Source organism: Perognathus longimembris, chromosome 1 (assembly GCF_023159225.1).
Source record: "Perognathus longimembris pacificus isolate PPM17 chromosome 1, ASM2315922v1, whole genome shotgun sequence".
Lineage (NCBI taxonomy): Eukaryota > Metazoa > Chordata > Mammalia > Rodentia > Heteromyidae > Perognathus > Perognathus longimembris.
This window is the reverse complement of record NC_063161.1, coordinates 136647631-136669553: the sequence shown is the minus strand read 5'-3', so window position 1 is coordinate 136669553 and position 21923 is coordinate 136647631.

Below are 21923 nucleotides of genomic sequence, written 5' to 3'. Positions count from 1 at the left end.
TTAGCTATTAAGGCATGTAATCATGACTAACTAAATTGCCTTTATTCATTTATTCAACTCAAAATGGTAAGGAGGTTTAGTGTTTGCTTTTTATTAACATTTATTCAAAATGTTTAACTGTATTCTTGATGTTGTTTCTCTGCTTCATTGAACATGATGTCTTTTTATCTTTTTGTCTTTGCCTAAATATCTCATTTAAAAAATCTTAGAACCTACAGAAAAATTTGTACACTATAAAAAGTAGGTTTACTTGAACTATTTAGAAATAAAAAGCTGACTTGACACACATTGTTTCCAAACATTATATATTTTTGTGTAAATGTGGGCATGAAGTGCAAGGAGAGAGACAGAGACAGAAACAGAGATAGAGACTGAGAGACAGAGGCAGAGAGACAGAGACAACACAGAGAAAGAGAAAAAATAAATTAACATTACCAAACTCAACCACTGATTTCATGAAATCTCTCTGTAACAACATTTATAGCAAAATGACCCAATCAGAATCATTGATTGCATTTAGATTCATGTCTTTTTATTACTATTTGTTGGTTTATTATCCTCAAATATTTGTCCATGTCAATTTACATGTGTAACAGATCTTTCTCAGTATTATCTTCTCCCAATCTATTCCGTCCTCATCTGCCTCAAGTTTTCTAGCTCAGTTTTCATGATAAAACATGTATTAAAATTATTATATATTAAAATTAGTATGTTCTAACTCAGTTACCCTCTCATTTGTCCATATACCCTCTTAAAAACTAAACAACTAACCCTTCAGATAATAGGATGTTTCCTAGTATCCATCTTTTCAACTACTAATTGTTCAAAAGAATGCCATGTAAAATCATCCCTATGTATATTATATTTCATCCTGTTTGATCATATATACATAAATATATATACCATGATATATAAATATATATATATATGTGTGTATATATAAACACATATATGTAGATACAGTGATATATATATACATATATATGGGTTTTCATTATCTTTTTCCTTTTTTGTTCACTATAAAACAATCAAAGGTATTAAAAAAGAGGTCTATGTAATACAAAAAATGTATGTGGAAACAAAAGTTTCTTATAAAATTAGTCTATAAATCATTCTTAGTTTTTGATTATTCCAGACTCTTCCAGCTTTAGAGCCAGAGTTTAAATTGAAATAAGCAATGTTTACGCCCCCTGTGAATGTCAGTGTTCTCTAATTTCCTTACCCTGCTTTATTTTCTTGACTATTTTATTCTAGATTCCTCAATATGATTTAACTACACCTAGGATCTTTCTTCAGAACTGTATTTTGAAGAGTAAGATAAAAGAGTGGCCTGGCACACCTAGCACATTGGTATGGTTGTAGAAGAGGTGCAGATGGTGTTTCAAATGTAGGAAGGATAGAAAATTGGTGACCTCTTCTTTTGGTATGACCTAATTTTGTGACTTAGGTCTTCAGAGGTTTGTTGGAAATGCAGCCAAACATTTGTTTCCTCAATCTTTTCATGAATCTTTAAGCAATTTTAGATTCTCTGAAAAGTTCTTTTGTTTATCTAAACCTGACCATTTTCTGTTCTTTCTATGAACCCTGACTAATCAACAAAGCTATTGTAGCTAAGTGTGTCTGAATTATGAGGAGTCAATGCCTTTTGTCAACAGTAAAACTGTAAAGACTGAAACTACATTGTAAGACACAAAAGAAAGTTCAACTCTTTTCTACTGTTGTTATACGACTTTCAAAACAAAAAAAAATTAAAAATCTTGTTATATTGTCAAGTATTGTTTGGGAGAACAGAGGTTGTTCTGTTTCTATTGTTATCTTTTTCTTGCATTCTAATCACTGGAAGTAGAAAGTCAAACCATGGAACACAGTGCACTTACATATGAAACTTACATATGAAAGAATAATAAATGTTGTTTGAGATACTGTAAGGAGAAACTAACTCTATAAACCTATTTTAAGTTCATGAGGATTTCATCATCTATTTCCACATGGTTCTTCAACTTGCAAGGATGATCCTCAAACTAGAGCTGAAATATTTCAGAAGCTTTATTAAGGTTTGAGATGAGAACATTAGTGGAAACAAGTATACCTATTCAAAACAATCATTTAATGTGCTTGTTAACACTTTTCAAAAATATATACTCCCCTTGTTTTGCTTTACATTTTATTTCTAGAAAGCCATCCAGATACTGACTATTTGGCATTATGTGCAGCCTGAAGCACATTAAGTAGACCTATAGCAAGGGCAACTATTAACATTTACAATTACATTAGTTTAAAACTGTTAAACTCAGTCTCACTAATGACATTTCAGACTTTGCATAGTTGCCAGTGGCTAGAATCTGACACAGTGGGCATTTTTATCAATGAAGAAAAGGAGGAGGTAACAAACAGTACAAGAAATGTAACCAAGGCCTAACGTATGAAACTGTGACCTCTCTGTACATCACTTTGACAATAAATAAGAAATAAAAAGAAAAGTTCTGTTACTTGAGCAGCATATATGGATGACTTGGGTACTGGCGGAGAAGAAAATCTTTGTCCTGTGGATTAAAAAAAACAACACACACACACACACACATAGAGATTCATCCCTATCAAGACTAACAAGAAAACTGAAAAAAGTACAAGAAAAATAGTGTAACAAAAAGTATTCAATAAATGGTAAAAATCTAGGAAATTATAAATATTCACTCGTTTGTATTAACTATATATCTCTCAATGGAGCATGGATATAATTTTTTTTGCTAAAAATATGTCTGACCTGTAACATAAAAATAGGCATAAGAAAAATTTTAAAAACTTGGATGACTAGTGTATATGGAGGAGCATTATAAATTCATAGATGTAAAATCACAATGTAATTCCTACAAATAAGAAATGCATGTTAACTCAAAAATAAAAGAAACTAAAATAGATTAATATATAAATAAATATGTAAATCATATAAACTATCAGAACATATAGACAATATAGTATTATATATCAACTTTATAGAGAACTAAAACTATGTACATCTACATTGCCTTTTTATGTAGACTAAAAAAAGCTTAATAAAAATTTAAGTAAATGTGGTCAGTTTTTTAAATGAACTAGTGCCTTGGTACACTCAAAATTGAATTGTTCTTTGTCATATTCTGTTAGCATTGTCAAAATCAATGCCTTCGAAATTGCCTCTCTGCAACCCTAGAAATAAATTCTCTGACTTCCCTACCAAGTCTAATGCAGAATTTAACAAGACATTTGTTCCAGAATTTGGGTGACATCTAGACCAACATAACCCATGAGGTTTTAGTGGAAGAGAGCTGCAAAAAAAGGAATAGAGAGCTTTTGTACAAGCATGTTTTGTACAGGCATGTTCACTGAAATGCTGAATATGTAAATCATATTTACAAATAAAATAATTCTGCACTTTTGACTCTATTTTGATAAATAGAATATCTGCTGAGAAGGTAGGATAACTAAGAAACATTAATTCTTGTAGCATTCAATTTATTGTTTATATTATGAAATGACTAACAAGTTCAAGGTGAAAAGTGATCATTGAATGTCTTGAATATTCTCAATAATGTTACTAAATATTCTGACAGCTTACAGAAGTCAGAAAATATGATGGTAGTCAATAGAATAAAATAATATTTAAATTGGCAATTGCTTTAAATATTTCGATTCTGATATGACCATTCATATAATTTTAGTATGCATTTATTCTGTATCAGTTGCGGGTTTTTTTTTTTTTTTGTATGTCTGTGTGTGACAGTCCTGGGGCTTGAACTCAGGGCCTGGGTGCTATCCCTGAGTTTTGCTGCTCAAAGTTTGTACTCTATCACTAGGGCCACAGCTCCAGTTCTAGCTGTTTTGGTGATTAATTGGGGAAAAGAATGGACTTTCAGGCTTCCCCTGGCTTCACATGTGGATCCTCAGATCTCAGCTTCCTAAATAGTTAAGATCACAGGCATGAGCCACTGGAGCCCAGCTTGTTATCCATTTTTAAATCAAATATTATTCAAAAATTCGCACTTTGACTTAGAAATATTTGAAGACAAATGGTAAAGTCATTTTGAATTTTTCAATGTAGATGATGAGTAATTTGATCTTAATATTTTCTGTGCAAAATAAGTTTGATATTTTAAATACCTGAGTTCTTTCTCTTCTTCAAGCAGATAAATAAATGCCCTCATAATGATTAAAGATATTCAATGTGATTTCTTCAAGTGGAAAAAGAAATCACCCGGCTTTTTTCTGCACCACATCTCCTCCTAAGTGTGGTCAGAAATGTTATAAACACTCATGCAAGAGAAGCTAAGACTCATTAAATGAGATAACTGCCACATTCAATTAGCGAAGTCATTGAGTGATTCCTTTTATACTGGGTATCTCTTTTCAGGAAAATACTTTTTCTTTGACTCCTTCAGAGATTGAAATTTTATGAGTTTGTCCATATTGCCAATCCTAAGAAACCTTAATCATATAGTTGGCACATGGATTTTTGATTAAGATTTATCAACCATCATTTCTAGTACCTGTATGACAACCTGACAGCTAAGTACATGGAGACTGAGTCTTCAACTTGTCATTCAGGAGGATACCATTCACATAGCAGCACTCTGCAAGCCAGAAGGCAGAGATGCTCATGCTAGATCCTGATATGCTTGATGATAGAAAATGGCAGGGGTTTTAATTATTCCTGTGTGACTAACCCTTCTATGTCCACATCAAAACTAGAAAATTTTCACTGGCATTTATGAAATAATTCTGACAAAGTCACATGTATCACTAAGGTTTGATCCACAATATAAACATAATTCTTTGAGGGGAAAGAATGGGAATGAAGCAGTATGTGTAAAAGCTCTGAGAACTAGTGCTGGGCAAGAGGTTGAACATGTTTGTGTGAGAACTGAACACTAGAAGCAAAGCCATCAGGAAGGCAGGCCATCTCCCTACCAGAGAATGCAGGAAACTCAGATATGAGGGTTTTTTTTTTTGGGGGGGGGGCAGGGGCATTCTTTGAAGACAGTGATTTTAGTGTCACCTCTTATGATCCAGTGTTACTTGCATAGGCAATCACCAGGGAGAGTGACAAAGAAAGAATCCTGAAAGTCCCATGGGAGCAGTTAGAATGTAATACAGAAGAGAGAAAAAGAAGGAAAAGGAAAAAGTATAGGGAAGCCACCTGAAATGCCTCCTGGGGTCTCCATGGAACAATGACAAGCTTAATTGTCAGTGCAATTGGAACTGTCATCCCTGATGCTACAGGCACAGTCAGGTAATCAATTTGTAATTCATAATTCCATTACAAGCAGTGAATTCTGGGAAGTCTGTGAAAGGCAAACTGAACCTAAAGCTAAAAATCAAATTCCAAGTGTTAACAGTTGTAGAGAGCAAGGAAAAAAAAATGCTGTTCTGCTTATGAAGAATAAGGCAGGATATCAGTAATCAGTCAAGAATCAGACTGCAACAGAAACAGAGAGGAGGAGAATGCATCAGAAGCAACAATCACAGATACAGGAAATTACTCATCATTTGACAATCAATGAAGAATAACTTGTGATTTGTGTCAAAAGACTGCTTTTATTGATCAGACCGTCCTTGTCAGCAGGTTAAGTTATGGATAATGTCAATTACTGCTTTTTTATTGTAAGGCTGCCCGACCACCTGGTGCTATTGGCTGTTCTAGAAAGTAACTGATTTCCTTTGTAGAAATGATAGACAAGATAGAGGAACTGCAATACAAAGCAGGGGTGGGTGGTATTCCTAAAATTGGGGGAAATTTTGTAAATTTCTGCCTAGCAATGTGTAGATGAAATAAAAATAGCCATGTACTTTCTCAATAAATAACATTTGTTATATTAAAATAATAATGGAGTCAGTGCCAATGGCTCACACTTGTAATCCTAACTACTCAAGAGGCTGAGATCTTCTTTGAAGCCAGATCAGTTTTGAAGTTGATTTGAAGACATCCTGGGCAAGGAAGTCCATGAGAATCTTACTTCCAGTTAACCACCAAAAAGCTAAAAGTGGAGCTGTGACTCAGTGGTAGAGCACTAGCCTTGAGGAATACAACCTAGGAGATAGTGCCCAAGCCCTGAGTTCAAGCCCCAGGACCAGCAAAATGTATGTCCTCAAATTTCATATAGTAAAACCTAAGCTAATTCAAGTAGTTTTCTCTCTTTTTAACTTAAATGATTTTATTATTATTTTTTCCATTACTTAAGTTAACATATCATTACATTCTATATAACACTTTATTAAACCCTTCTAAATTTTAGATGGTTAGATATTACCTAGCATATTTTCTCAACAATTACTCAGAATCATTTGCCTGAATTTTTCTTAATTGCATAACTGTTGCTATATAACCTGATATTCTATAAGACCCCCATATATACATAAGCAACAAGTGAGTACACACACACTTATGAAAACAAATACACAGATTAATTTTTGGATTTCATATGATTTAATTGATTTATTGCAACATTGTAATCCCATTTATGATTTAGAAGTGAGTCAAGATATATTTTTGTTAAACTATTGATCAGTAAATATTTTTATCTCTAGATATCAATTTAGCATATAGATTATTTAATTTTTATTACAATTAGTTGTACAAAAGTTTTCAAGTCAACATGTCAGTTTTTAAGTAGAACACATCTATTCTTGTGATTTTTGCTTTATAATACCATAAAGCTCCACAAATATTTTTAAACTTCTTTGAGTCTACAAGTATATATCATATATATATAGAAATTTAACAGATAGCATTGAAATATTTATTATTTAAGAGCATAATGAACTTATCTGTCTTTACTTTTCAGTGCAGTTTATTAACAGTATCTGTTTTAAAACACATTATTTTTCTTTTTTTCAGTTTTTATTGTCAAACTGATATACAGAGCATTTGCAGTTTCATACGTTAGGCATTGGATACATTTCTTGTACTGTTTGTTACTTCCTTCCTCATTCCTCCCTCCCCCTCCCCCTTACCCTTCCCCCCATGAGTTCTTCAGTAGATTTACAATAAACAGTTTTCCAAGTATTGCTTTTGTAATCATTTGTCTTTTTTACCCTGTGTTTCTCGATTTTGGTACTCCCTTTCAGTCTCCTAGTTCTAATACCTGTATACATGGTTTCCAGTGTACTCAGATAAGATATAGAGATAGTGCAGATACAAACACAGAAAGGGGATAGAAGAGGATCATAAACAATAGAAGCTGTGGTTTCACATCGCATGTTGAAAGTAGTTTCAACAGTGATATAACAGTCGTTTCCATAACATGGACTTCATTTCACTTAGATGATTCTTATGTGTTCATAAGGGCATAGCTATTGGGCTCTTGTGATCCTCTGCTGTGACTAGCCTAAACCTGTGCTAATTACTCCCTATGAAAGCAACCATAGAGTCCATGTTTCTTTGGGTCTAGCTCACTTCACTAGGTATAATTTTTTCCAAGTCCTTCCATTTCCTTACATATGGGGCAATGTCATTATTTCTGATAGAGGCATAAAATTCCATTGTGTATATGTGTTGGGATCCATCTTCCCCCTTGATGGAAGGGGCTTGATGCACCTCCCCCAGCCCTGGGGAATGCGGCCCTTCTACCCCCTCTGGATTGGAATCCAGAGGAACCAGTTGGGCAAACAGCCCCCGAACCTCCTAGCAGCCCGGCACCTACCAAACCGCCCTGGTTCGGCGCGCTCGAGTGACATTAGCCCTTGGGGGTCAGGTGATACCTTTCAGCCTATCGACATCCTGGCCAAACCCCTCCCTCGGAATCATCTCCCCTTGTCCTTCTCTTAGTAAAGTCAGTTCGCTCTAAGAAGCTGACCCCGTTGCATGTGTACATTGGAGGCGGGCACACATCTGCGGCTGATCCTGTGCGCGTCAGGTCGGAGCTGACCCCCCGTTCCACTCTAACTTACCTGCAGATCGGGTGATTAGGGGAGAGGGCAAGAAAGGAAGGTGGAAAGAAAGAAGGAAGAGTCTGAGCCGGGAGGGGCAAAATAAACCCCAACATATATGTATCACATTTTCCTGATCCATTCGTCTACTGAGGGGCATCTGGGTTGGTTCCATATTCTAGCTATGACAAATTGTTCTATTATGAACATTGTTGTGCTGGTGGTTTTAGTGTGTTCTTGTTTGTGGTCTTTTGGTTAGATTCCCAAAAGTGGGGCTACTGGGTCATAGAGGAGCTCTATGTTTAGCCTTCTGAGGAATCTCCATACTGCTTTCCAAAGTGGCTGAACCAGTTTACATTCCCACCAACAATGAAGTAGGGTTCCCTTTTGGCCACATCCCCTCCAACATTTGTTATTGTTAGTTTTCTTGATATAGGACATTCTTACTGGGGTGAGATGGAATCTCAATGTTGTTTTGTTTTGCATTTCTTATATGCAGAACTAAAAAAATTACATTGCTCCAAAACAAAATTTCAAAGAACCAATAGTCCTCTCAAGAAGTGGGCTAAAGACTTAAAAAGAGACTTCTCTGATGAGGAAATGAGAATGGCCAAGAGACATATGAAAAAGTGCTCTACATCACTGGCCATAAAACACATTATGTTTCTCTTCTATTAGTAAAAATGTCTATTTAAGTTCATATTGGGCACTGCCTATATATGTGATTATGTCTTCTATATTTAATTGTTACCTGATTATTACCAAAATGGTTTCTTTCTCTAGGTCATTTTCTGAAGTTTTATTCATGCAAGCTTTATAATTTTATAGTTTTTATTCATGAATTTATCTGTCATAAGGGCATATTAGATAAAACTAGTTCTCATAATTTTACATGTGTTGTTTTAGCAATTGTTCAGAATTAATGAAGAATCAGTTTCAAATCATAGCCCCTAGGATGCTAACCATTTTCTAAATATAATATAAAAGTATCCATTGTTATACAGAAATACATGTTAGATATACAAGGCATTTAATTCTTTTTTTATAAGTACAAATGTAATGGTAGTAATACATACAAAAATATCACAATGCCCATTATTATTTACCACATTCTTTATACTATGCTTAAGAATTGTATTCATCTAAGATAATTACACCTTTGTACTCTTTTACCTTACACATCAACCTCTGTACTATTTGCTTCTAAGTATTTTGCTTCCAATCATTTAAATCCTTTTTTTGTTTTATTTTAGATTCTCTGAATAAGAAATCACGTGGAGCTCTTTCTTTCTCTTCTGTTTTATTTCCTCTGGGAAATTCTCCCAAGGTTCACCAATATTGTTATAGAAGGCAAAATTTCCTTTGTTAAGATTGACTAATATTCTGTGATGCACTTAGTGTGTATACACATATACTTACCTGGAGAACCAAATTTCTTCATATTATATTTTTGGAGAACACTTTAGAATGAGATCTAAGTTTAACAGACTTTATTTTTGAATTTTCTTACACACCACTTACAGTAGGATTCAAATCCAAATTGATCCAAGTAACACAAGATCCATTACTAAGGAACCTTAAAGCAGTAACTAAAGATCCTAACTTATGGTCTCATAGCATGTAACGGGGTATAGAGACAAGGTCTAAGGGCAGGGGTAATAAAGCCAAAATGAGGTCATTGGACTGGTCGTAACCCAATGTGACTGTTTTTCTTATGAGAAGAGAGTAGGAAAACATACAGATTCCTAGGAAGAAAAAATTACCATCTCCAAGCCCAGGAGAGTATTCTTCTAAGAAACCTAACTTTCTAATATTTGCTGTTCATCCGGCACCACATTGTGAGAGAGTACATTGCTGCTGCTTGTGTCATCTAGTCTATGATAATTTCATGATATCCCTACCAAAATAATCAGCATTAGAATAAAAAAACATTGTGTGTAATCAGCATTACAATAAAAAGGAACATTGAGTCTTTGTGGCCATACACAGTAGGTAATAGAGATGAATTTCACATTTTTTTTTGGAGTCCATACATTTTATTGGAGTCCATACAAATGTGTGTATGTGTGCTTGAGTTAATTCATTCATATATGTTCATATGATGTTCAATCTCTGAAGTAAGACCTGTTAAACTTCTATGTGTGCATATGCCTATATGAATGTGCATATTCATGTGCAATAGTAATTTTAACAATTCACTGTCAAAAAGAAAATAATGTAGAAGAAATCTCTAGAAAAGTTCACATGTATCCAGGAATCCAAGGAGAAATACCATCAAAACAGAAAGATATTGTATTGATTGAGTTAATAAAAAGGAACATTTGTAATTTTTTTATGAAAGCAAACAAAAACTGGATCCCTATCTGTCACCATTCAAAATAATTTAAAAATCTCACTGTAATCGGAGCTGGTGAGTCACGCCTGTTATATTAGCTGAGAGGCTGAGATCTGAGGGTCACAGTTGAACCCAGCCCAGGCAGGAAAGTCCGTGTGACTCTTTTTATTTTTAATTGTTAAACTGATATACAGAGCGGTTACAGTTTCATACTTTAGGCATTGGATACATTTCTTGTACTGTTTGTTACCTCCTCCCTCATTCCCCCCTCCCCACCCATTTTCCTTTCCCCCCATGAGTTCAGTAGATTTACACTAAACAGTTTTGCAAGTATTTCTTTTGTAATCATTTGTCTTTTTTACCCTGTGTCTCAAAATTTTGGTATTCCCTTTCAGTTTCCTAGTTCTAATACCTGTATATACGGTTTCCAATGTACTCAGATAAGATACAGAGATAGTGAAAGTACAACCACAGAAAGGGGATACAAGAGGATCATCAATAATAGAAGCTACAGTTTCATCTCACTCCAGTAAGAATGTCCTATATCAAGAAAACTAACAATGACAAATGCTGGAGGGAATGTGGCCAAAAGGGAGCTCTACTTCATTGTGGGTGTGAATGTAAACTGGTTCAGCCACTCTGGAAAGCAGTATGGAGATTCCTCAGAAGGCTAAACATACAGCTCCTCTATGACCCAGCAGCCCCACTTCTGGGCATCCACCCAAAAGACCACAAACAAGAACACACTAAAGCCATCAACACAACAATGTTCATCGCAGCACAATTTGTCATAGCTAGAATTTGGAACCAACCCAGATGCCCCTCAGTAGACGAATGGATCGGGAAAATGTGGAACATACACACAATGGAATTTTATACCTCTATCAGAAAGAATGACATTGCCCCATTCATAAGGAAATGGAAGGACTTGGAAAGAATTATACTAAGTGATGTGAGCCAGACCCAAAGAAACATGGACTCTATGGTCTCCCTCATAGGGAGTAATTAGCACAGGTTTAGGCTAGTCACAGCAGAGGATCACAACAGCCCAATAGCTATGCCCTTATGAACACATAAGATGATGCTAAGTGAAATGAAGTCCATGTTATGGAAATGATTGTTATATCCTGTTGTAATTACTTTCAACGTGCGATGTGAAACCATGTGACTCTTATCTCCAATTAGCCACCAGAAAATGGAAATGTTGCAGTAGCTCAAGTGGTAGAGTTGGTAGTGCTAACTTTGAGCTGAAGAGCTCAGGAACATAGCCCAGAGTTCAAGACCCGTGACCGACAAAAAAAAAGCAACTTTGAAACCTTGAAACTAGTATGACTACCATGGGAAGAAGTAGAAGTAAAATTAGAACATCTCAGCACAGGAAGAAATTTTCTGAGTAAATTTTTGATCCTAGGATCAAGAGGAGAAGTGACAAATGGAGTTGCATCAAATTAATAAGTTTCTGCATGACAAAGGATAGAAAACTAAAAAGATAGTATCTAGAATGGGAGAATATCTTTGCCTGCTATACATCAGACAAAGACCAAACAGACACCAACAGACACATTAAGAGATACGCAACATTTCTAAACATAAAGGAAATGCAGATCAAAACAACACTGATATTCCATCTCACCATTAGAATGGCCCTTGTCAAAAATACAAACAGATGTTGTTGTGGATGTTGGGGAAAATGAACTCTAATACATTATTGTGGGAATGTAAACTTGTTCAACCACCCTAGAAAGTAATTTTGAGATTTCTCATAAAACTAAATATATAAGAACACACTAAAGCCACCAGCAAAACAATGTTCATGACAGCACAATTTGTCATAGCTAAAATATGGAACCAACCCAGATGCTCATCAGTAGACGAATGGATCAGGAAAATGTGGAACATATACACAATGGAATTTTATGCCTCTATCAGAAAGAGTGACAATGCCCCATTCGAAAGGAAATGGAAGGACTTGGAAAACATTATACTAAGTGAAGTGAGCCAGACCCAAAGAAACATGGACTCTATGGTCTCCCTCATCGGGAATATTTAGCACAGGTTTAGGCTAGCCACAACAGAGGATCACAAGAGCCTAATAGCTATGCCCTTATGAATGCATAAGATGATACTAAGTGAAATGAAGTCCATATTATGGAAACAACTGTTATATCACTGTTGTAATTACTTTCAACATGTGAAGTGAAACCGTAGCTTCTATTGTTGATGATCCTCTGGTATCCCCTTCCTGTAGTTGTACCTGCACTATCACTGTATCTTATCTGAGTACACTGGAAACTGTATATACTGGTATTAGAACTAGGAAAGTGAAAGGGTATATCAAAATCTTGAGACAAAGGATAAAAAGACAAAGGACTCCAAAAGCAATACTTGCAAAACCATTTGGTATAAACCAACTGAACAACTCATGGGGGGAGGGGGGAGGGGGAATGAGGGAGGAGGTAACAGTATAAGAAATGTACCCAAGGCCTAACGTATGAAACTGTAACCCTCTGTACATCACTTTGACAATAATAAGAAAAAAAAGCTATACATAGATCCAGCAATACCACTTCGGACATTTATCCAAAATTTTCTAAATCAAGATTCAGTAAAGCTATTTACAGATCTATGCTCACTGCTGCTTTGTTCACCATAGCTGAGGTAAGGAAACAGCCCAGATACCCCTTAATAGGTGACTGGATCCAGAAAATTTGATCTCTCTCTCTCTCTCTCTCTCTCTCTCTCTCTCTCTCTATATATATATATATATATATATATGTATATATATATATCATGTGTGTATAGTAGAATTTTACTCATCTATTAGAAAGAATGTTACGTCATTGCAAAGAGACAAAAACTCATGTTTTCTCTCATAAGTTGAAGATAGAACTAATTTATAAATATATAAATAAACACAAGTTTTATGTAAGTGTTCACCAAATGTATCTATCAAAAAAAAAGTATAGTACTTGCAGTCCAATGAAATGATTACCAGGAAACTAGTACTTGAAAGATCATAGTAGTGCGTCAAAGGGAAATAGAAAGAAGAATGAAGAGAGGAAAGGGGGATAATGCTGCCATAATATTCAATGCATATTATATGAAATTAGGAAAACTGTAGATAGGAGATACTTAGGGCAGAATGGGAAAGAATTGTGAAAAGGGACATTAAACAAGACACAATGTAATTAGATATTGATTTGTTGGATGGTAACCAACTGTACAACTACCTAAAGATAAAAATATAAAGATATAAAGATAATAAAAATATAATTTAAAAAGTTAATTTTTAAAAAATATAGCTGTCTTACCAAAGAAAATAGAATGTATTCTTTATTCTTGTGTATTTTGTCTATTTTCCATGTTTAGTTGATTTTGTTAGATACACCATACATACATTCCATAGCATTTATAAAAATTGATATAATGCAACCAAAGCTTTTGGATGCTTGGTAATAACAAAAAATAGACATTTCAAATATTATTAGAACTATACTAAATATTAAAATTTTCAGAAAGCAAAATTGATTCAGACATTAAGCTGTTATCATATCGTGAATATAATTTAATACATTTTAATAATTCACTGATTCCTTTTTTTCTAGTGTTCTTCATAGGAAAACAATATTGCAAAGAATAAAATCTCCACTAATATGAGGTATAGTTACATTGTAATCAGAAATCCTCAATAAATTGTTAATTGGCACACTGTCTTTAAATTTTCTATCTGAAGATGAAGTAATGTAAAGATTTTAAGTATAACTACAGGAAGAAAAATATCATTAGTATTCATAGTAACAGAAATCAAGATTCATTATCAAGCAATTAAAATTATGACAGTGTGTTATTTGTGCAGGTGTAGACAAATGAAACAATAATGAAGAACAAATTCTTTCTACTTTTCTATGGATCTTAGAGTTTGACATAGTTGTCAATATGATTCATTAGAAAATAGAACAGCTTATGAATAAATGGTGGTAGTAAAATTTGATTTCTTCTTGTAAAATAATGTATCTGAGTCTAACAGCATACACAAAAATCAATTTCAAATGTATTACAGATATATCTGTGAACACTATAATACCAAATATATATTTGCGAAAATATGAAACATCTTTTCAATAAGCTTTAAAAGCAAATAAAAGTAGGAAATACGTTATAAATGATAAGAATATAGAAATATTCTACTAACAGATTACATATGTAGCCTACAAAATGGAAGAAAATGACTGGACTGTATAAGTGACAAAGGATTAATAACCAGAAAAATATAATTTGCTTAACTTAGTGAACAAATGACAGACAATATGATCTTAAATCTTAATCTTGATCTTAAATCAGAAGAAATTTAATGGTGACTTCACAGAACATATATGTGTGTATATGTATACATACATGTACATATATTCATGTATATACTAAATTGTATATAATGTTTAAGTAGTTGTACAAAGGCATTGCTGTTTAATAATGTAGTTTATGAATATAATACATCCTGATCAACATCAACATTTTCACTCATCTTTCCCAACCTACCTCTTCACACTTCTTAATTTAATGAATTATACATTAATTCATTTTCTGCATTCTCCCTTTTCTTCTCTTCATTCATCTACTACCCTTCCCTTGATCACACCTAATCCCTTTAAAGTACAGATTCCATGTACAGACTTTAAAACATAGTCTACTTAATTAAGATGGGAAAAAAATGTTTCATGACTTCCTGTCCTCTCTAGATTAGAAAGATAGATGTGTATTCCTTGCCATGCATGATGATCATATTTTATGTTAGTGTAAGTAGAACATCAAGTGCTAAAGGCAATTGATTTTTGGCTTGCCCATATTACTTGCTTTTGCCAACAGAATATGCGCAGACTTGGCCATATGCCAGCTTTGGATAGAAACCTAAGGGGCATTGCAAGCCTTTTACTTGCTCTTCTTATGATGCTTTGATTCATATCCCAGTCAAAGGAGAATGAAGGCACATAAGCAAGCATAAATCTCATTGGGAAACACAGCAGTGCCAATTGAACCACACACTCATGAGCAAAAGTCAAACACCAGTTCCTATAAACCACTGCAAATATATTGCATCATCTACATAACAGAAATTGGTCATTCTAATCATTTTGTGGATACCCACCTTCAGAGCTGTTGTAAACTTAACTTGTTCTGAAAATATCATAATCCATCTGCGTTTAGATAGGTAATTGGGAAAGAAAACCTCTAATTTTAAAAATTCCACTGTTAGTATTATACTCCACAATAACAAACATGTGCTCAAATGTCTACCCAAAGACAAGACTGAAAAAGTTATAAACAGAACCTAATACACAAAAGTTGGTAACAAACCTATTTTCCATCCATAATAAATAACTAATTTAATATTATTTCACTCAGTGAGATTATGGGCCAAAGGAAATATAAACCAACTTGTCACACAATTTTAAACATAGTGTTAAGTCAAGCAAATATTATATCAAGCATATATTATGACTCTGTTTAGGTGAATTTTTTTAAAGCTCAGTATAACCTTCAGTGGTGACAGTATTGACAGTGATTACATGTAGAAGTGTAAAGAAGGCAGGGCTAGGAAACAGGACCAAGGAAAGTGGCAAGTATTTGTTTATTATGGCATAGTTTGGAGAAGCAAAATTTTATTATTTGTTATGATTGTTCCTTTTTTTTTTTCCCTATGTGCTTCTGCTTACCACACTACCTGAAACCACTCTTCTGAACATGGATCCAGGGATTTCCTACAGAGAAAGGGGAGCATGTCTGTTGTCTTGTTTTCCTGTGTGAGTTCTGATTTATATGGTTTCCTTCCCACAACTGAGCCAAAGCACTGAAAATGTGACAGTAACAACTATAGCTATGATAATTCAAGTGATAATAGTGTATTTACAGTATCATTTATTTCAGAAAGGACTCATTTTACTATGAGGGAATTTCTTTTAGTATATGTGGATTAAAAGCATTATTTGTGTGTTTTTTTCATATTCATTCTTTTTTAATTTTTTTCTTGTTTATTGTCAAAGTGATGTAACGAGAGGAAACTGTAAAAGCATTATTTGTAAATTAACATAGAGCAGCCTTTAAAAAATATCACCTTGGTTTTATCCCTGTTATCACTGTAACTGATCCTAGTATTGGAACTAGGGAAAGGGAATACCAAAATTGAGAGACAAAGGATAAAAATACAAATGATTCCAAAAGTAATACTTATAAAAGCATTTGGTGTAAACCAACTGTACAACTCATGGGGGAGAGAGGGGGAGGGGGAGGGGGAGGTGGGAGAAAAATGAGGGAGGAAGTAATAAATTGGATAAGAAATGTACTTGCCATACATACGAAACTGTAACCCCTCTGTATTTCATTTTGACAATAAAGAAGAAAACAAAACAAAACATATCACCTCAAAAGGAGAGTAAAACAAAAACAAAAACAAAAGAAATATTGCCTCAGCTGTGCACCAGTGGCTCAGAATCCTAGCTACTCAAGAGACTGAGATTTGAGGATCACAGTTTGAAGCCAGCCCAGTCAAGAAAGTCCAGGAGGTTCTTATCTTCAATGAACTTCTGAAAAATCAGAAGTGGAACTGTGACTCAAGTGGCAGGCTCCTATCCTTGAGCTACAAAGCTCAGAGACAGTGCCTAGGACCTGAGTTTAAACCCAAGACTGGCACAAAAATATTCATTTACTTTCCCATCTTTATTGATTTTCCATTAGTAATAATCATACATAAATATTATATACATTATATTTCTAATTTTACTATGTACTGTTTCAAGTAGAATATGCATTTTACTATAAATTACTAATAATTCATTTTAAGTTCATTAAAATGAAATAATGCTTTCATGGGAACCTGGTGTGACATTCTTCCTAGTTGTTTACCTTCATCCCAAAATGTCATCACCATTCTTCATTTGCTGATGTAAGGCAATGTGGAATGTCAGCACCAATGTATTTAATGAGCATCTAAACTCAGTTGGGAATCTCTCATATATATTCCTAGTTATCTTCTATGGCTACAATTGTTCCCCCCATTTTACAAATAGCAGCAAAAGCTCTTGGAGCAAATATAAACATTTATAAAAGTGTATTCATGTTCTAAAAACATAACAAATGAAGGTGACCTCCACTATACATATGGCACTTGCACATTTGTGCAAACCTAAGACGAGTGTATGCACTTGCTTTCCAGAACATATTGAACATTAGAGCCTTTCCCTTCAGAGAGATGATAATTTCCAGAGCATTAAAATGTGGCTATTGAAAAAAGAAATGGAAACTATGCTTCCTATTAATATCTCTCTCATGCCAAAGTTTTTAACTTTTTGTTTATTAGAAAAATGAAATTTATAAAAATATTATGGCACTGGAAAACTGTCCAGATATCTTGCAAATGTTAGGAGGGATGCTAAGATTTTATAATGTAGTTATACTTTAATTATTTCTGGTTGAAAACTACTATTATTATTTAGACAAGATAAGTGTGGTATGCATTTACACTGACACCATATATGGTACATTTACTATGGATACTAACCAAATAGTAATTGTTCACTACATGCAGTCACAATAAAGGTTAAAAGATTCAATAGAATCTCAATGCCACTCAAAATGTAAGTACAGCAGTAATGAGATATAAGTAGAGATAAAATTATTTTTATTTTTGTGGTAATATAAAACTCAATAAGTACATCAAGAAGAAATAAAACCTTTGTGCTTGATTCTTATTATGCTAAAAATAGCAGGTTTTTTTCTACTAAGGTCATATGCTGAAAAAAATAGCCACTTTCCTACTACCTATTCCCTTTTTATTAAAATCATTAAGAATCATAAAGATAGTAAAGATGAACACAATAACCACTTGAATAAATTTTATTTTATTTTATTGTGAGATGCAGGAAATCATTTAATTTAATATTTTATGATATCTTATTTAAAGATGCTTACCAATACCAGACTCATTTTTATGTCTGAAGAAGCTATTCTATGCATATTCTTTAAATGATTGAAACAGATAACCATCAATGACATCAAAATATTTTAACTCTATCATTCTCAGTTTCAACATTTGTATTTTCTCAACTGAAGTTTACCAAATGTACAGTTACTCACATGAACAGTAGACTAATAAACAGGTTTTAATATAAAATAAAATATGCTAAAGGATTTTTATCAGTCTCTAACAGGTAATTATATATTCTCAGCCTACCTAAAGGGACTGAATAATAAATGAAAGCAAACAGGGTGGAGTTGCTAGTTAGGATTAAAAGGACACAGTGAATAGATGCCTAATACATTCAGCCTCAGAACAAGTTTCTTCCTGGGTTATAAAGACCAAAAGAAGTGTGGTTTGGGTTACTTGATAATCCAGAGGCAGAGCTAGCAGAAAGTAAATACTGAACTGAAAACTGCAGGGACGAATAAGTCCAGAGAAAGGTCCCAGCAATGATGCAAGAATTCTGTCCAGCTGCTTACTGAAATAGGAGCTATGAATCTACAAAGAAAATTCTAAATCACCAAGCTAAGGATTTGAGACCTGAGGAAATATTTGAAATGTCACTCTTCTTAAAGAAATAGAGTTTACAGTTTGAGGTCAGAAACTTCCTTTTCCATGTAATAGAATCCAAAACTTTTACAATATGAACTGAGAGGATAGTTCTATACTTTAGACCTCACAACCTTGAAATTCTAATAGTAAAGAATTTTGTCAGGTGTTAAGTCCCATCGGCCCAATACATTCGTCATTTACTGTGCAAGCATTGGGATAGGGTGACTAAAAGCTTCAGGAAATCAACTCAGGAGAAGGAAAACACTGTATCATTTAGTTTCCATAGTCATGTTGCCTTTGGAATTGTGGCAAAGTGGCATACATTGCAGAAACCTGGGGTGGAGGAAACTACTCACCTTATGGAAGTGGAGGCAAAAGCAGAGAGGGAGGGACCAAGGTACCAAGATGAGGAAGATGAAGGAGAAGGTGAACGTGGTCAAGCTTCATTTTATTTATGAATGTAAATATTCAACTGTTCACTTTCAATGACTATGACCTTTACCCAGCAACAAAATTCAGCAGTCATGCTTATCAAAGAATCCTTTCACTTTTAAAATTTCAAATAACCCGTGTTAAAAATAACATTATTTATGAAGAGGTGGAAGAGATATTTTTTATTCTTTTAAATTTGAAAGTACCATGTGGTATTTGTCTATGGGGTCCTATTGATAAACCAATTTCCTCAATCCAGCACAAAAACAAGACCAACAGAAGCCTGAGTTCAACTTCAGCCTTTGTATTAAGCACTCTAGACTTTAAAATATGGAATAAAGCACTTTTCTATATTATGCACAGTGTATTATGACATATTTTTGTTAAGAAATGTGATTCTTAAAGAAGCTTTCTAAAGAGATGCTTGGATTTTCTCTGGATTATAAATAAGGATCTTGGAGACTAGCTTTCCTTCACTATGACAGAATATAAGAGATCCTTCACTCGAGAAAACAAGGTTTGTTTTAGCTCATGGCTTTAGGAAGTCATGTGTGATTGACAGGCCCCATCATTTTGGTCCTGTTGGCAAAGCAACTTGTCATCACTGGGTTGCTTGATAAAGGAAACTGCTCTCATCAAAATTAGGTAGTAAAGAAAGGAAAGTCACCTATTGTGTGTGTGTGTGTGTGTGTGTGTGTGTGTGTGTGTGTGTGTGTGTGGAAAGAGAGAGAGAGAGAGAGAGAGAGAGAGAGAGAGAGAGAGAGAGAGAGAGAGAGAGAGAAGCAGCAACAAGTTATTGGCTCCAGCACTCTCAGTGCCTTTTAAGGACACAACCAATGACCTAAATACTTCTTGTTAGGCTCCACCAAACCTCCCAATTGTAGCATCCTATAAAATACATGGACCTGAATACCAGGAAGCAAGAGCTTGCAGTGTTGGCGTGGGGGAGGAGTTGAGGTCAAAGGGAACAGGATTAGACAAGTGTGAAAAAGAAGGGTGTGTGAATGCAGTCACAATATTCAACGTGTGTGTGTTTACATATATATGAGAATAGAACTAGAAAATTGAGAGGATGGTTGGAATTGGCAGAGATGGAGAAGAATTATGAAAGGGGTGACATTGTTGAAGATGCATTGTATTCATAAACTGATATGTGGAATTGAAACCAACTATTTAAAGATAACTGAAAGCATTGAAAGAAAAACAAGAAGTAAACTAAGATGAAATAACAGAAATACAGGCCTGAAGGGACATACCAAATCTAAACTATGGCAAAGTTATTATGAAAAACTTAAGAAAATAATTTTTGTCATTAATAAGCAGATTATAGTCACTCAAAGAGATTTACAATGAGAAGAATTTACCAGAAGGAAGTCACTTTACAAAAAATAAGATATGTAGTCAGCCCTGGGCCAGTGGCTCACATTTGTAATCCTAGCTGCTCTGGAGGCTGAGATCTGATGATCATCATCCAAAGACAAACCTGGGCAAAAAGTCCTTAATATCCTTATCTTCAATTAACTAACATAAATAAAGCCACAAATGGAGTTGTGGCTGTAATTGTAGAGTTCTCTCCTAGGATAGAAAAGCTCAGAGACAGCATTTAAGCCTTGAGTTCAAGCTCCAAGATTGGTACCAAAAAAGAAAAAAAAAAAAAGAAAAATAGTAGGCATAAAATAGATAAATTGCTCTGAGTAGTTTGAGATGAAGATGGAGGTGGAGGTAAACAGTTGTAGATAATGAAGGACCTTGTGTATTTCTGAAAAGGAAACATGTTTGTTTATATAGAATGTTGTTGTTGCTGTAGTTTCTTGGGGCCTGGGCACTGTCCCTGAACTGTTTCGCTCTTATCTAGTCCTCCACCACTTTGATACAAAGTGCTACTTCTGGCTTTCTGGTGGTTAATTGAAGATAAGAGCTAATGGACTTTACTGCCTTAGCTGGCTTTGAATGGTGATCCTCAGATCTGTCTGCTGATGAGCTGTTTGAGTCACTAGTGCCAGTAATATACTTGAATTATCAAGTATGACAGACATATATTTGAATTCTTCTTCTGAGTTTCTGTGGAATTCTGTGTAGCCCTATGTGCTTTATATCAATAGTTTATGATTGTAATATTTACCTGAGTCAAATGAAAATCATTAGAAATGGTATATACATAGCAGGACTGATGTAAAATTGATCCAGGTTAACATTTAATAAAAAGCTGAGAATTATACAAGACAAATCTAGTTACTCTGTAAAGGAAGGAAAGTGTTAAGAAAAGAAAAATAATACAAGGTTAACCATACACTGAAGCTCAAACCTATTGATGCTAGTTACTTGGCTGGTGGAAGTTTGGTGATGGCAGTATGAGGCCAGCCTAGACCTCACACTCAGGAGATCCCATCTCACCCAATTGTTGGGCCCAGTGGTATATACAGATTATTCCAGATACAAGGGAAGCATGATCGACTGATTGCAGTCCACGATGGCCCAGGCATTTAGTGAGACCCTACCTGGAAAAGCTAAAAAGAAAGAGAATGGAATGGATGACGTAGAGCAAGATAAATTGCACTTATACATTGACATGTTGAATTGACATTTCTTTGTACAACTACTTAAAGATAATTATAAAAACTTTAAAAAAGAGAGACTGGTGATATGGTAGCTTCAGTGTTGGAGCACCTACCTAGATTCAGAATTTAGTTC